A 6,035-nucleotide genomic window follows, 5' to 3' on the forward strand; every position below is an offset into this window, starting at 1 on the left:
AGGATAAAACTCATGCCAAGTATTTCTTTATATGAAACAAAGATAAATTCTGCGCAATTTTTTGAAAAGTTCAAATTTAACAAAGACTAATAGTGGAAAATCAATAGTGGTATTACATCTAAACAGCCCATATTTATGTAATAAAAGTATTCTTCTTTCCAATAAACAGTTAAAAGTTTAGATTTTGAACAAAGTTTTAAAATGCTATCTTTGGGGACAAAAAGGGGACTTACCGGTCGTACTCCAGTGTTGAAAAAGCTCTAAGTTAAACACATAACAAAACGATACTTTAATAATCTTCTCTTATTTCGAATCCTTAAAAAATATATGCAATTATCACAGTCAAGTTATGATCACCTCCATTCAAACGATTAATAAATGTAGGCAAAGTACCTGACTTTCGGTTTGTATTAAATAAGCTGATAAACACGATATTGTTGAATCTAATAGTGTAGTTGATAATATGCGTGATAGTAATAATGGTTATACAGAATCTATTAATTGTGTTGAAGTCGTTGCAGGGGTTTGTATATCCCCATGTGGAATGAATAATATGGTTTGTTGAAATAGCTGCAGAGGTTAACGTTAAGTAAGTTCAAGAAATTGTCATGAGATGAGGATAGCCGAAATAATTCAATGTTAAACACATTCAAAGATTTAATGCTATCTTAAAACATTTTTTGATCCAGATATAGCTACGATATATAATGTACTTTACAAAGGTCATATAAAAGTAAGATCAACTAATAGTGCACGATCTGTTATTGATCCTAACGGTGTTATAGCTGAAGATCGACTTTGAAAATATTTCCAGGCTACTATTAATTCAAATCCAAGACACCAAATAAAGTAGTTCAAGATTCTAACTCGAAGACTATATTATTAGGCACGTAATTCTAAGTGAAAACGAAAAGCAATATTAGAACAAAATAATGTAAATTAAAGAAAGAGAAAAAGTTTGAATTGATAACTTTATTATTGTTTAACGCCATATCAGCGGAATGTGTTTACATCGCGGCGTGCAAGAAACGCGTATACCACGAGTCATAATTTCAAAAAGCGAATCACTTTTTGATAAAATCTGAATAACAAACAAAACCTAACAGATATTTTTACTCGACATGTGTCAATCTTCTGTATGTTTGTTGATAGGTTGTTATGGTGAAGTACAATCTATCTCTTTAAATGTATTATGGAAGCAATACTGACTTATTTTACAGTTATGACAAATATGTGTCGCCGATTACAAAGGATATTTCATACTAGTGAGCCACAAACAATTTACACTCATTGGGTTTAAATCATCGAGTACGCCTGCGTAATGTTTTCCGTATAACATGTGCTCATGAACAACACAGCGGTAGCATCTAGTGGTACAAGAATCGACTTACCCTTTCGGAGACATTGCTGCTATCCCCGCTTTGTTTATGGCTTTTATGTCGCGTAATCTTTAGTTTTCTCCGAATCGGGTGTGTGATGTGTGGAAGTGTAATATTGTTCCGATTATCTAATTTGATAAAACTCGATACTTCCAATTCACAAACTCGCCATAGAAAGTTCACTGTGTCGTGTAACATTTGCGTGATAACTAATGTCAAATTTAATTGATTGGTAAATTTAGTTAGAAATTTTAAAATTAAACATGATAAGATTAAAAATGGGTATTAAAAAATTTCCGTACAACATTTATTTTAAAATAATATTTGACTCGCATATTGTTTTGAAAGGTGAAACCATAATCAGATTCGTTAAATTTAAGAAAATGTATAATATAATTTAGAAAAAGAGCTTTTTTAACGTCCATATTTCGTAATTCACAAATTAAGATCGGTAGCGATGTGCATGTGCTCGATTGCCGTTATAAAAACAGGTGATTGACAATGAGATATTTTTCCATGAGGAACCAAATTAACGTTGAGGTTAACCTACGGCCTTAAAACATCAATTAAACTCATACCGCTTAGTAAGTTATACCAGGCATCGAAATGACAAATGTCAAACAATTCAAACGAGAAAATTATATATTTTTTCTTAAAGTGTACAGTACCATGTCAAGAAAATGGCAATTGTTATTAAAATATTTGTTTCTATGTATGTTTGCGTTTGTTTTTGATATTGTTTCTGTTGGTCCGTTTTTGTTCTCTTATCGTTGATGTGTTTGCTTCGGTTTTAGTTTTTAACCCGGATTTGTTGTCGATTTGGAACAGCGATATACTACTGTTTCCTCTATATGTTGTTGATTTCACTATTCGAATATGGTCTACAGTATAGCACCTCATAATATACACATGATTCCTCGTGTTCACTGTTTGATTCCTCTTATATATTTCGTGCAGTTTCAAACCATTGCAAAGCTATCTATTTTTCCCCTTTGCAATAGGTTGATGAAATAGGTTGATGAAATAGATTTTTCCAATAAAAAAATTGTGACAGTTTATTGTACATAAAAATAATTTTTTAATGACTGATTTCATGTGACTTACGATAGTGATCTTCCCTGTTAAGAAAACCGTTTACTCAAGTTTTTAAAAAATGATGTCAAAAATGCTTTCAATAAGCAAGGTTAGGTTATTTTTGTGAGATTTTATTGTCAATACTATTGAAAGAGACATCCATGTTGGAAAAAAAATTAAAATAGCATATGATCAAAACTCAAACTTAACAAATGCGTTTTGTAATCTAAAAATAAAACATTTATTAAATATCACCTATATTTTCATTTCATAAGGTTCATATTTGTTACACTTAGTTAAATGGTTATATTTATTACAGTAAATACAAACCCCGCATAGACATAACTAGTAAACGGAGGAAAGAAAAAGGAAATTGAACAGCACTACTTTCTGTTTAACATGTCCAAATACTAATTTGGGTTAAACATGTCCAAATACTAATTTGGGTTAAACATGTCCAAATACTAATTTGAGTTAAACATGTCCAAATACTAATTTGGGTTAAACATGTCCAAATACTAATTTGGGTTTAAACATGTCCAAATACTAATTTGAGTTATACATGTCCAAATACTAATTTGGGTTAAACTTCTGAAAGAAGGGCGTATGTTACCAGAGGGACATTCAAACTCATCGATCGAAAATAAACTGACAACGCTTTGGCTAGAAAAGGAAAAGACAAACAGGACAAATAATAAAACAGAAGACACAACATAGAAAACTAAAGACTAAAACAACACGAACTCCACCAAAAACAGAGGGTGATCTCAGGTGCTCTGGAAGGGTAAGAAGATCCTACTCACCATGTTGTATCCGTCGTGTCGGTCATGTTATTTCAACCCCGATGAATAGTCTACTTCGGTAGGTCACATTCGTGAAAAGGAAACAGGATTGTAGTAACGACATAAGGAACATATCTAATATCATCTGTGAAATGGATATTCCATAATGGTCAACCAACTCGTAAAGGCGTCCGTAATTTACGACGGGATGAAATCAACTTCATTATTTAGAACTCTTGTTTTAAGTTAAAGGATATTCTTCTTTTCTTTCCACCTAAGACTTCCTTGTATGCAATCTTCCTAATAAGAATATAGAGCAATTTACCGTTGTCTGTTAGGACACTATTGTAGATTAGATATCCAATACAGTAATGGGAGATCAAGTTCTTCATCTTTGGTTGAAATCCAAAGGAACATAGAAATCTTCCTACAGATAACATAATTTATGTAGTTTGTACAAATAAATAGATAAAATTGAGAATGGAAATGGGGAATGTGTCAAAGAGACAACAACCCGACCATAGAAAAAAACACAACAGCAGAAGGTCACCAATAGGTCTTCAATGTAGCGAGAAATGCCCGCACCCGGAGGCGTCCTTCAGCTGGTCCCTAAACAAATATAGTTAGAACATATAATAAACACATCATAGATACCAGGATATAAATTTCATATTTACGCCAGACGCGCGTTTCGTCTACAAAAGACTCATCAGTGACGCTCTAATAAAACAAATGTTTAAAAGGCCAAATAGAGTACGAATATGAAGAGCACTGAGGACCAAAAATTCCTAAAAGAGTAAAACAGTTTATGATCTTATTGAGGAGACAATATGTATGAAATGCATGATTGGGTTAGTCGCAAGTGTTTTGTGCAACAACTGCATTCAATTTGGAACTATATAAACCTATTCGATGCTATCATTTATATTTCAGTTTAATTTCCGTTGTATGTCCTAAGTGCTAATGTTAACATTTAAATTGTCCTGATTTAGACCTAAGAACCTTTATAGAAAATATCAATTATAGATATAATTGCTAAATGCGGCCCCAATAAAAGTTAGTACGGTATATAAACAAACGTATATATATAAACAAACTCATCATAGATAACAGAAATGAAATTTTCTGTGTTGACTTGAGTTATCATTGATATGTTCATAATCATAAATTAACTTGTTAACAAAACTTTGAGTTTGTGAAATACTAAGGCTTTTCTACCTCAGGAATATATTATCATAGCTGTATTTGGCAAAACTTTGAGGAACTTTGGGTCCCCAATGCTCTACAAATTCATTCTTTAATTGGCCTTTTCTAACATTTTTGTATTCGAGCATCACTGATGAGTCTTTTGTAGACTAAACATGCGTCTGGCGTAAATATACACTTTCAATCTTGATATCTATGATAAGATTATTTCCATCATATATTAAACCGTACAACAAGGGAATCATGAAAGGGCATATAACACCCTTTTTCTTGCTGATTTGGTCTGGTATCAAATTTATATGATATGTGTGTAGGAAAGTACAAGAAATGGTTACCCAGGACGACTGATATTTACCCCATGGTTTCGAAGGTCTATTTTCAAAAAATTGGAAATGCATATTTTTATTTGAAGTGATAATTGATTTGAAAGTAAAAATTACAAAATAACAAGAGTCATTCCATCGATGTTTGTTCTTAACTTAAGTGTCAAACTTTATAAACACAGCTGTTGTAAAAAAAAAATATTAATATTATTAATAGCTTTCTTCATAACGGTTACTCCTTTAAATAAATACTGGGAAAGCATTAACAAAACTCTACGTTTTTTTTTGTGCTACTGTACATCATCAATTCAATATCGTTCTTAAATATACATTGAGTTAATGTTTAGTTAGCTGTAAAACCTTGTTTAACACCATTTTCTACATAAGAAAATGCATGTACCAAGTCAGGAACATGACAGTTGTTATCCCTTCGTTTGATGTGTTTTAGCTTTTGATTTTGCCATTGATAAGGAACTTTTCGTAGGGAATTTGCCTCGGAGTTTGAATTTATTGTGATTTTACTTTTTCATACGTTATAAAAACCATGCAAGTAATATATTTTGAAAAAAATACAAACTGATTTTTCCCTACAGTAAAAACAATATTTCATTTTTCTAAAGCGCATACATTACAATAATACATTGGACATATCAATTCGGTTCTTTAATTTACATTAAATTTCAAATACTTAATTAAATTCCATGATTCGAACTATAACAACCTAACGGCAATGTACGAACAATCAACTTAAAATCTAATGGATAATACCGCAGTCACACCAGGCAACGATCGCACTACGGTCTGTGAAAAAGTGCAAACTTTGACGATCCTAATGCGATCGTGCAGATCGCAGTAAGGTTGTAGTGAGAACTTCATGATCGTGATGAGCGTGGCCAACTTTATACATGTTCAAAAAAATTGTGGTGCAGTCGTGGCGAAATCAGGTCGTAGAAGAAGCGTAGTGTGAGCGCATTAAGGTTGTGGTAAAACAAAAAAGGTTGCTGCACCATCGTAGCGAAAGCGTGATTCTATTCGAGGAGACTGTGCTACGATATCACAGCGACGTTATTACGACCTCACTCCAACAATCACGTTCTCACCGCGACCCAACTACGCTTCCACTACGATTATGCCACGTTTACACCATGCTGTTTAGGTCGACAGAACGATTATAGCACGCCCATGCCGTCCTCATCACGCTTTTCTTACGACCTGACTGCGTTCATGCTACGATCATCATGGTCATTGTCATTTTCACGTACTATTTAAAA

Source organism: Mytilus edulis, chromosome 9, assembly GCF_963676685.1.
Source record: "Mytilus edulis chromosome 9, xbMytEdul2.2, whole genome shotgun sequence".
Lineage (NCBI taxonomy): Eukaryota > Metazoa > Mollusca > Bivalvia > Mytilida > Mytilidae > Mytilus > Mytilus edulis.